The sequence below is a fragment of the Artemia franciscana genome, chromosome 5 (assembly GCF_032884065.1).
Source record: "Artemia franciscana chromosome 5, ASM3288406v1, whole genome shotgun sequence".
Classification (NCBI taxonomy): Eukaryota; Metazoa; Arthropoda; class Branchiopoda; order Anostraca; family Artemiidae; genus Artemia; species Artemia franciscana.
Genome location: NC_088867.1, coordinates 8,818,421 through 8,830,977, shown reverse-complemented (window position 1 = coordinate 8,830,977; position 12,557 = coordinate 8,818,421). Strand labels below are relative to the sequence as shown.

The 12,557-nt window shown below is 38.4% G+C and overlaps 1 protein-coding gene across 1 annotated transcript in view; it reads right to left on the bottom strand.

Annotated features, from left to right (window-relative positions):
* LOC136026953 (uncharacterized) overlaps positions 1-12,557 on the bottom strand; it is a 280,140-nt gene that overhangs the window by 135,556 nt on the left and 132,027 nt on the right. The gene's annotated exons all lie outside the window — the stretch shown is intronic.

The window sequence follows — 12,557 nt, the reverse complement described above, 5'->3', positions numbered from 1 at the left end:
CCGCTCACTAATTAGAGTCAAACAAGGATATTTTTAAGGCAATTCTTGGACTCTGATGTGTCCAATGATGTCTGATGTGTTTCAAGATGTGTCCCCCTCACTCGGCGTGAAGTTGTTATGCTGCATACGCAGATTAGTTGATACGTCTTGCCGTCTGTGCATTGCATCTTGAAAATATGTTTAAGCTAGTCGAAAATAGCCGGTAATTCCTAAAATTGTCTATGGGCCATTCAATTAAAGGTTCTTAACCAAGAAGATGGCTAAACTTTATTATGTAATTCATAACATGTTATGGTTTTAGCTGCAAAATATATTTTTAATTATATTTTTAAATAAGAAATGGTTACTGCTCACTAATTAGAGTCAAACAAGGATATTTTTAAGGCAATTCTTGGACTCTTACCTTTACCATCACTCATAAAATTGAATCGGTAGAGAGAAAGCAAGACATACAAGGAAAATTTAGTACAGAAATTCTAGCAAATTCACCCGGTGTATAATTTCTTCTGAAAATTTCAACCCCTTGAAATTTCCCTATCCATGTAAAATTCTCCCAATGCAAAACGCTCCCAGCAAAAAATTCGCCCTCCCCTCCCCACCGAACTATGTATGCGTACTTCCCAATAACAAATAATATACGTAAACAATGAGCAAACTCTGCGACTAAAAAATCTTTCCCCAGTGTCTGTAGGGGGTCATTTTATCTCCAAAGACATAGTTATTTAATCGTTCAACTATGTTGAACAAAATAGCTATCTCAAAATTTTGATCGGACGATTTTGGGAAAAGGCGGTTTTGGGAAATTATGCAACATCGTATCAGAGGACCCTGCCGTAGAGGTTTCAAGCTCCTATCTTCAAAACGTGGAATTTTACAGTTTTTTTTTTTTTCAGAAGACACATCGTCGATGCATGTTTATTTGTTGTTGTTTTTTGGGGGGATTGTATCAAACTGAAGGTCCAAGATATTTGGGAGGGAGCTTATTCAAACGCTAATTTAAAGTTCTTTTTTAAATGACCATACAGATTCAGCAAGAGGAAAATTATGTTTTCTGCAATTTTAAGGCACCAAGCAACCACTTTGCCCCAAAGAGGACGAATATGTAATCAATTTAAAATTCTGAGAAGCTAATTGATCTAAAAGTATCATGCAGTGCTGGATTCAACCAAGTTGATTCGCTTTATTCTTAATGAAATTTGGCTTCGTTTGGTGATCTGTAATTACGTATCAGCTATAATGAGGGGATTAAGTCATTGCTTAAGTGTGGGTAGGGTAGATTCCTAAAAAAAGACATTTTAATGGACAAACTGCTTATTCTTCATGAGGCTTCAGATAAATGTTGAAAGAGGTAGGGGGAATATGAATTAATTAAAATGTTTCTGCATAGAGCTAAAATGTTATATTCCCATATCTACCAGCACAAAGGTGGAAGGGGCAAGGCAGGCCATCATTAACCCCCCAGAAAATTTCTTTGGGGTGGCAAAATACTGCAAGGAACTTAGTTTTCAGGAATTTTTTTTTCTATTTATATGAAGTGCTTCAATGTATTTAAACAAATGTATGTGATGTATTTATCGATAAGAAAATATTATTGTAGAGATTGTAATGGGTTCAGATATGCACAAGATCAAAAGCCTCACAGAATTTCCATCCATACTAACAATAACACTCCTTTTTCATCCAACCGAAATGACTTCTTAGCAAAATTGCTATCCATCGCCAGTTTTTTAAGTGTATTCAAATTTTTTCCAAAATTGAAATTGCAAATTCAAACTTAGGGCGGTACTAATCAGTGTAAAATTATTGATTTAAACATTTTAAAAGCAACTAATTGGCGATTTTAAGGGACCGATACCTTAACTTATATCTTGGTTAGGCCTGGTATGATTTGGAAAACAATCAGCGAGTAATTAAAAAAAAATCAGCTTTTCAACTGAAAGCAAGGAGCGGATTTGAAACTTATTTGAACAGATTATTCTTTGTATGAAGAGGGCTGTCTGCTCCCTACTCTTTACTGTGAAGTTTGGCTTTTGTCCAAATATTTAAAGAAAATTTGCAATTAAAAAAAAAACGATTTTTCAAAGCACTTAAAACCTTGTTTAATGAGTAAGGTGTTGAGAAGGGGGCGGTCCCCTTTATGTACAGAGTAATTTCAATTTTACCAAGTTTTAAACTTGCTCCTTACTTCAATTACGAAGCCTTTTGTATTTGTTTAATTATATTTCATGAAAATGTAAAGTTTTATGAATACACTACTTTTGGTAACGCAGAAAAAAGATCAATATTTCAATGATCTCTGTTTGGATTTTGATGGGTAATCAAAGAGTTCCTGGTAACAAACTGTAAATAAGGAGCGACCCAGCTCAATAGTAACTGAAACTCTAAGAAACAAATATTTTGATACCAATAGATATATCAAAGGAATTGGCTGAAGTATATTTTTAATGCTAAGGTTATATCTTTGAGGGTTTAATAAGGGGTTTAAATTTAGAAAGAATGCAGTTGAGGTTTTTTGAGCGTATGTTAGGCCTTGGTAATAAGTTGAATGGGTTAGTGCTGAGAGGGGGCATAGGAATAAAGTGTATGCGAAAGAGTTGGTTAATTAGTATGGTTAAATATTGGGAAAGGGTGTCATCGATAGAAGATAATAAGCTAGTTAAACAAGCATTTTAATGATGCTTCAAGATAGGAGGAAGGATTCATGGCCAAATCAGGTGAAGAATTCATTAGACTGGGCAGGGCTAGGTAATTGCTGGAATAAGAGAAAGAGGATAGGAGGGATTGTATGAATTGTATCTAGGTTAGCTGCTACTAGGCTAGAGCCTCAGGAAGTTCAGGTTTGGCAAGCTGAGAATACCACCTCACCGTGCCTTGGGCTATATACGGAGGTCAAGGAGAGCTAGAGCGAAGAAATTTACCTAAAAATGAGACTGGCTTCGGAAGATTTAAAATGGAAATGTACGTAGGGGGGAATTGTATGCCTCTTGGAGAACGTAGAAAATATTTAGGGAAAAAAAAAGATTGAGTGATGTTCCTTACAGTTGCCCTATGTGTGGAGAGATAGATGAGTCTTGCATAATTTTTTTAGAGGAATGTAGGGAGTTGAGGGAGTTGTGCTTGGATATATTTGGTAGGGAGGTCGAGTGAGTGGCGAGAAGAAAGTGAAAATGGCGAGTAAGAAAGTAAGAACTCGTGCTACCGCGTCCGGATAACCGACGGTATGAGACCAAGAATTGCAAATTGCGAGAATGATAATGATGATTATGATGATAATGTTGAAAATGATGATAATGAAAATGATTTTGTTACCACGTCTGGGGCAGCCGACGATCATTTATCCGATTTGACGACTGTCCAGTCGGAGAAGACTTCGTCTATCCTAACCCCAAAAACATTTCTCTCACTAGGAACGCTAAACGTACGCACATTAGCCAAGCCAGGAAAAATAGAACTAGTCCTAAACGAGATGAACCGTTACCGATGGGACATCGTTGGACTATCTGAGACTCATCTTCCCTCCACAGGAATAAAAGAATAAACGACATCACGCTCATCACGTCTGGAAGAAGTGATGGAGTTCACCGCCAAGGTGTCGGTTTCCTACTCTCCAAGCGAGCCATACAGTCTCTTCTTGCCGTCCATCCTGTCTCTGGACGTATTATCACCATTCGTCTGAAAGGACCAATTGTCAACATGACCATAATCCAAGTTTACGCCCCAGACTCGTCCCAGAGTGACCAAGAAGCCAAAGAATTCTACAGCCAACTCCAACACACCGTTGACACGGCTCCCAAGAAAGATTTTCTGTTCATGATTGGGGACTTCAACGCCATTGTCGGACACTCAAATGATGGACCTGAAGACGTCATGGGCAAGTTCGGGCATGGACGGGAAAACCACAGGGGTGAAATGCTCATCGACTTTTGTCGGGATAACGAACTTTTCATAACGAACACCATGTTCCGTCATAGAGAACGAAGGAAAGTTACTTGGAGATCCCCTGACGGCCGCACTACAAACATGATTGATTACATACTTGTCGGCAAGCGATGGAAATCATCAGTACTGAACACAGTCTCCATAGCCGGTGGTGACTTCGACTCGGACCACGTTCTAGTCATGTCTGAGCTACATTTGCGTATTTGGAAGCCCCAACAGCCTAAGAAAAGCTGATATCGTGTCGACCTTCTGAAAAATATAGAAACAAGGAACAGGTATAGAACAGCACTCTCAAACAAGTTGTCAAGAATTCAATCCATGGAAGCTCCAACAGCAGAAGAAATTAACCGATTGGTCGACGAAAGCGCATCCATCATCAGAGAAACTGCTATTGAAATCCTGGGAATTCAGACCCATTCGGATAAACCATGGATCATCCCCAAAATTATTGATCTATGTGTGCAGAAGCGCGCCCATTCTAACAAGGTAGATCGATAAAGCAAGGACGAGTACAAGAGGCTGAAGCACCTAGTAGAAAAGAAAATCCAGCAAGCTCTATGACACTATGTCAATGAAAAATGTCGCGAGTGTGAAGAAGCCTTTCAAAAAGGTAATAGCCACTTCATGTACAAGAAAGTCCGTGAACTGTCAAAAAAAGAAGTCATCGGCCGCTCCTACACTGTTAGATAAACACGGGATCCCAATCACGGACTCCAAGGGCAGACGAGAACGATGGAAGGATCACTTCAGCGAAAAACTGAAACACACAATAACGCCCGACCCGAATATCTTACTATCTTTCCCACTACCGCAGTACCCAGTAGACCCAAGCCCTCCTCCACTAAGAGATGAAGTACTCTCAGCAATAAAATCTCTAAAAATTAATAAAACCCCAGGCCCGGAAGGTATTCAGTCAGAACTATTAAAAGCAAACCCAGAAGAACTGGTCGACGATATCAATCACAAAGTCATAAAAAAGTGTCTGGGAAACAGGCCACTTCCCCAGATCCTGGGCGAAAGCTACCATCTTCCCCCTTTTTAAAAAGGGGGAAAAGGGCGACTTTAACAGCTACAGACCAATAATTGTAACTAGCCAACCGGCGAAGATTCTTACAAAAATACTCCTTGACCGTCTGAAATCCCTGACAAAACATATCTTAGAGGAATACCAAGCAGGATTTCGAAAAGAACACTCTACCATAGACCATATTTTCTCCACTCGGCAAATGATGGAGAAGTATATCGAGTTTGCAAAAGAGCTGCTAACTGCAATTGTAGTCTTTTCACAGATTATAAAATTGGAGGGAAGCTTATCGATAAATTGGCATACGCAGATGACACTGAGAAATTAAACAGTCAAGAGCATCTACTCCAAGCTGACACCGACGAACTAGTGTCGGGAACCGAGCCCTTTGGGATGGTCGTTAACACAGCCAAAACCAAGGTTATGCGGGTGTTTTGAGATCCTGCTTCAAGAAACGTGCAGCTAACAATAAAAGGAGAGCCGGTGGAAAATGTTGACTCTTTCGTCTACCTAGGGAGCCTCCTAACTTTTGATAACGACTGCTCGAAATCGATCAAACGAGGACTTGGCGTGGCAGGCGCCAGCTTCAAGAACTTCTTGCCAATCTGGAAAAACAAGACTCTGTCAACTTTTCTGAAGGTGCGACTGTTCAACTTTCTCATAATTCCAATTGCTTTATACTCAAGCAAAACTTTGTCAATAAAAGCTGATGATGAGCTAAGAATCCCCGCATTTGAAACTAAATGCCTTAGACGCATTGCAGGGATTACCTACATTGGATGGTCCTCGCACCATCATGGACCGGGTCAGAAGCCAGCAACTCCTCTAGCTTGGCCATATCCAGCGAAAATCGGCCAACCAGCTTCCAAACATCACATTCGAAGGACGGGTTCAAGGCATGCGCCCTAGAGGCCGACCTCGTAAAAGATGGACCGACAACTTCCCGGCCCATAACCTGATTAGTTAGGTCCCCTAACTATATTTATCAATAGTATAGTCCCGTCTTAGACTTTCGCTATTGACAAGGATCCTTATTTACTTACCATTTATCACTATAATAGCTTGATTTTTTTTTAATCCAACCAAAACAAATAGAAAAATGTGTGTGGAAAACCGGAGAGAGGTCACTCACTTAGAAATTAGAACATTTATTTTCTTTATTAAGGGTCAAAATCTATTGGCAGGCAGCCAACAATGGGGCAACACACATTTTTTCCACGGGTTTTCCGTACTCTGCTCTCTTTCCTTTTGTTTCCTTATAATTACTTTATAGTCCCAACAGGGGACAAGCCCCCCTCCCCCTGCCAGCTCCCGTGGAAACCTCCCCTTTCAAATATTCATTGTTTTTTCCCATAGATTTCAAATCTTCTCGACTACACTAGTCCTTGCGTCGGAATTATATTGATCAGAAGGACCTTTAACGTAACTTTGAGATCTTGTGCATAGAAATGCGGTTTTTAGGCTTTTCCCCTCCCAACAAAGAGACCCTTTCTATAATAGCTGGACACTACTATGCAATAAGACCTCTCCCAGTGAGAGGCTAAATTAGGTCAAATTATTTTTTTTTTTCTTACATACTAAATTAGACAAATTGGCACTCTACCACGGTGCAATTTTTAACACTTCTAATGTCTGTTTGAATAAGATCTCCGTGATATTTTGCAACGAATGAAATTCCATGTTGACTTATTCATCACTCGAGGAGAAAAAAAAATAATCCGATAAAAAAAGTTACTTCATTGGCCATATTTTTCTTGAAAATTTTAAATTTCATTACTGTAAGAGATTGAAACCTTCAGTTAAGAGTTCTTAGGCGTGTGACGGTGTAATTTGCACAAAGATAGCGGGATATTTTTCGATTTTTAGGAAAATCTCAGCAGCCTTACTTTGGACTCTTTCTGTACCACCAAAAGAGCCCGGGACATTAGGGTTCCAGGGGATCCAGGGTACCATGGGGTCAGACTATCGTCTTGAGGTGCTTCAGGTCCTGCTGTAAGGTGAAAAAATATTTTTGGCTCATCTTCTTCTTTGGGTCCCCTCTGGCTGCCATTTCTGTACTGTTGTGGGGATTATGTCTTCTGCTATAATGGTCAATAACCGCTATAGGTTATAGCAGAGGTTCTGCTATAACCTCTCCAAATATTGCCATCTTTATTAGGCCTCTCGTCTCCTCAAGTCCCCTTAGCCTCATCACCCTATACGTAAATTTGAAGTCACTATAACCCTTCCTCCAGCACTATAGAATTTTCCACTCGAAATTTTTGGAGGAAATTAGTCCTCCTATCCCTATACAAGTCCAAATTCTAGGTTTACTACCCCTTTCGTTTCCTTCCCAACTATCCCTCAAAATTTAAAATTTTATAGCCTAAGCTATACCTAAGAATAAGCAGTCAAACTGTGTCGATAGCATTGCAACACATAATATCTCTTTATTTACTTTACTATTCAACCTTACATAAATTCTAGGTCCAGTAGGGGCCTATAGTCCAAGAAAGCAGTTGGTGACAAAAGTTTTTAGTCTCCTTTCTTCAATCCATTACCCACTCTAAATTTGAGGTCCACTTGGCCTTTTAAAACTCCCTGAGAGTTTCAACTTGATCTTCCAAACCATTTCCAAAATATGCGGACACGCTATTTTGATAGCCTTGCCACATATAGTGTATTTTCATTTATCTTGCTAATCAAACGTGAATAATTAATGGTGGATCGGATAACTTTTTAAGGGTTTCTACATAAGTAATACTTCTTTTGAAAGGAATTCTGTATCAACGCGTGTTCAATCAGATTGTGATATTCATTTTTTATGTTTTTCTTCAGAAGCGAAATTTTTTCGCAAGTATTTGTTCCTGTCCAGGGTCCCAATGTTCAACGTTATCATAAACTGAGAAACCGAAAAATGTGGGAAAAAACAGATCCCTCGCTGTTTCAGCGAGTTAGTGATGAGATCCTTGATACGATAAGAGTACCATTTCACCTCCTCCGGGTAAATTCAAGTTGTAGCGAGCCAGAGATCTTTCTTCAATTAAATATCTATTGTACAGAGACTATTCATGCTTTGAAATGTGCCAGAGTCCGTGGCAGTGGCTGTTAAGAGTATTAGAGTAAAAATCGAAAAATTTGGTTGGTCTTCAAACCCTCTACTTCAAAAAGCATCCTCTCACTCGATGTTTTGGTTGAGAATCTGGAAAAAGTGTGGCTGGCCGAGATCCTGCGCTGTGAGTTCGATTCGTATATTTTGCAAGCTCAAATTCAACCGTGAACTAAGTCTGCAGATGGCAGAGGTGAAAATTAATAGTGCTAACAAAATCGCTGAAAATCCAAATTCGATATGGAAGCTACGTCCTAGTTCTTCTGGCGTTCCGAGCTCTGGAGTTATTCCTGTATCTGAGTGGGTTAGTTTTTTTTTTTTGAGCAATTAAAGTGCCGCTCAAGTTGAATCTGACAAAGAGATTAAAAGTGTTTTACAGACAAAGCCAAAAACGGGCAGGGTTGTTGTCTTGTCTGGTATGATTATAGATATAGTAAGAAAACTGAAGAAAAAATCCTCGTCTGGATACGATGGGCTTTGTGCGCGACATTTGGAATTGGGTAGTGCCTTGTTATTTGAGCATTTAGCTTTGTTATTGCAGATGATATTTTGTTCGGGGGTTGTGCCTGATAATCTTTGTATTGGGGTAATTACACCAATTTAAAAAAATGGTACATCAAGTTTTAATTGTAATTCGCATCGTCCTATTGTGCTGTCGAGCGTATTATCAAAAATTTTTGAGCTGTTGATTATTCATGATGTTCAGAGGATTTGTAAGATGCCCCTTCCAGTTCGGTTTTCAGCGGGGGCTTGGGTGCTTCTTGGCACTGCGATCCCTATGTTCGGTATTGGTAGATTCTGTTGGGAGAGAAGAAATTTTGGTTGTTAGTGCGTATGATATTACTAATGCATTTGGTTCATTGATTCATTCACAGGCGATGTTGGAGCTGATTAGGCGTGGGGTTGCAATTGATTTTGTCGGTCCACTGTTTTATATTTATCGCCACCTAAAGGTGGGCCTGAAAATTGAGGGGTCAATCGTCCCGGTTGATATCCCTGTGTATATAGGTATTAAACAGGGTGCAATTACGTCACTGATGGTGTATAATAATGCTACACTACCAGTTCAGGATAGCATACCGATTTCGTGCGTTATAAAAGCGACTAACGCGTCAGTATTATGTTATGCAGATGACTTACTAAACTTGAGTCGGTCAGTGTCTAGTCTAGAGGAGAGTTTTAATATGATTTCAAGTGATTTTAGAAAGATTGGTTTGAATCTTAACGCTGGGAAATCCCAAGTTCTTCTGTTTAATTGCCCGTCTGAGCTGGCTTCAACTTCAGTGAATCTTGATGGAGCATTCGTTGCCCCGTCTCAAGAGCTTATTTATCTAAGTCTACCTATTGGAGATTCAATATCTTCAACAAGAAAGTTTTTGGTGGCTATAACTGAAAAGAAAATCCGAGCTGCTTATGCTTCTTTAGTGCTGTTGCAAACAAATATGACAAAAAAGCTCCTTGCGAAAATGTATAATCCTGTTGTTCTTCCCCATATTTTGTGTTTAGCTCCATTCACAGTTATTCTGAATGAAAGTGAAAAGGAGCAGATTAAAAAGCTATTTTTTTGTTATGCGAAGTTTCTTCTGAGTGTTCCGATATGGTCCCGTAACACCGTACTGAAACAAAATTACGGAGTTCGCGACCCGGTCTTACAGCTGGATAATTCATATGTAAAATTGTCGTCAAAAGAGGTTTGCCACCCTTGGAGTGGTTTATTTGTTTGAAAAGTCTAGCTTATTCATATTTTTATTTTATATATATTTGTTCCTATTTTTGAGTGTGTCTTTATTTTTCCTTTTTTCTTTTTTTGATACTCCATCGCACTGCCTTTGTGTTATTGATGGGTTATAAAATACATTCATTCATTCAATCAATTTTTTTTAATTGCGCCTGTTATTGAATTTGTTTTCCTGATTTCTTTTAAAAAGTTTGTCCGTCATAATTTCTCAAATAAAACATATCAGTGAACAGTGCGCAACTAGCTGATCAAACAGTTCGTGGCTGCTTTCTCATCAACGCCCCGCTCTTTACACTAAAGTTTTTTACTGTTCTAAAAAGAAGAGTTGAGAGAAAGAGTCAAGCTTTTTTGTAAAGAGCGGGGCGTTGATGAGGAGGCAGCCCTTTCATATACGAAGTAATTTCTGTTCGTTTTAAGTTTTAATGTCGCTCCCTACTTTCAGTAAAAAAAAACTTGTTTTTTTTTATTTAATTTCTGTTACAAATGAATGCAATCGCAATTTGCTTAATGCCCATACACTTTAGGCATCTGAATATCATTTATATTTAACTCCAAGTATTTTTGGCTAAGACCCCGTTTGTATTTATATTGTGCTTGCTTCTTGTAAATAAAATTATGTCTCTAAATTCTACATTATAAAAAATTCAAGTATTTACTGTATTATTATTTTTTGAATTGTTAAGATTTAGTTAGAATAAGACATCAAGAAAAGGTTCAGTTTTACATCGTTAAACTTGCCACGGTCTGAATTTATGTTATTTTTGTATGGACGGAAAATTTGTAGCATTTCAGAAAGGCTAGTGTAAAGCAGACTTCAAGAACGTATACGTTCACATTTGAACGTACACGCGGTAAAAGAGAATGGGAGTCTTTTCTCCTCGAAAATCATTATTTTTAAAGTTAAAGTTCTACTAAGTCTTACATAGTTTTCCATGAGCGTATATTAGGGAGGGGGCTCCTCTTCCCTTTTATATGCTTGTCATCCGACATATTATCGATTTTTTGATTTCTTAGTATTGTGAATACTCAGTTTTGACCAGCAGATTTTGGCGTTCTTGAGCAACTACCTCTTTACCCGTATCCTTTAATCGCTACATAGAAGCTTTTTTCAAGTGCCATATTTTTAAATTTCTTTTCTCTGTCGAATAATAAAGAACAGGAGAGACACAAAAGAATATTAGACGACTTTCTGACATTAAGAGCCGGTACCATATTTTTTAAACTTCCCGTCTTCAATAAGTTTCTCTTGTCCCCGTCTAAATACAACTTTAAAGCCAACCAGAAGAAAAATTATTTTAGTTTTCCCAAAACTGCATTCAAAAAAGAGCTTTAAGACCCATTTTAGCTCCTCATTTGGCCCTTTTTTACATTAGGTCCCCTTGGCATAGGGAATTGCAACTTTAAGTTTTAAACCAAAAAGGGAAAACAAGCTATTCAGAAAGTTTCTGCTCTTCCAAACACCCCCCTTCTCACCCAAAAAATCTGAGGTCCCATTAGCCTAGGCAGCGATCCCTTGAATTTCAAGTCAATCAGACAGCTTTTTTTTCAACCCTTTTTGGACCTCATTTTTAAAAACAGGGAGGAGTCCTTCCCCAAATTATAAATTTTTTATAGAATATGTTTCATTTTCTCAGGAACGTATGGTTTTAAATTCAAAATCATTCGCTGAAAAGGAGCTCGTTGGCCGTGTCAAGGGCCCATTTTTGCCATTCCAGATATAGGGTTCAAGATATTTAAAAAACAATCTCTAGCCACAGAGTCCTGGAGCCGATGCCCCAAACTAAATTTCTTTTGTTCATAATGGGTTTTCTTAGCTTCAGATTTTAGCTGTTAGTTTAAAGCCGTTCGGGGATAATTTTTGTCCTTTTTCAGGGGAATCAATTTCTGTGTCTTTTTTCAATTTTTTCTTGTGCATTGGCATCCTACTTGAAAAAGGACTTAATGATACAAGTTTTGAACAGAGTATATATATATATATATATATATATATATATATATATATATATATATATATATATATATATATATATATATATATATATATATATATATATTTCCTCTTTGCGTGGGGACTCATTGCTGTAAGTTTAAAATCAATCAGGGGCAGCAAGATATGTGGCTAAACTTTGGATGACCTAGCACCCTCCCCCTTCTAAAAAAAATTATGGTACCCTTAGCCCGAGCAATGATGTCTGAAAGTTTCAATTCAATCGGGAAAACAGTTTATGGACCGTTCTCAGTCCCACTATTTTGGGGCCTCTGCCCCAACTATAAATGATTTTGGCCTCTTTTTGGGCCTCATTTTTGGAGGAATCTAATTCTCTTTCCGATTTTTGTTTTGTGCAATGGAGTTTATTCATTTCCAGGCCAACTTTTGGCCCTTCATTATACTACGTTTCTAGAAGAATCAAACAAATGCTTCTCTTATTCTGTCTACACCGGGGTTCCCTTAGCCCATGAACTTAATGATAAGTCAAAGTGATCAGAATAGAAAATTTGTCCGCCGTCTTTCGGCTCTATTTTAAGACCAGTACCCTATTTTTTGTACATTAGTTTCCTCTTGGCCCAATGACTTGCAACTCCAAGTTTGAAACTGATTAGGGGAAAACAGTTTTTTACCCTGTCGCTGGATCATAGTTACTCCCTTTATTTACCCGCATCATAAACCGAAACAGTATGAAAAAATAAAGGCGACCCATTTGATTACGAATCCAGGGGACATGTTTGTCGTGTGTCAATCCTAAAACTCGGTCGCTCGCCAGAGACTC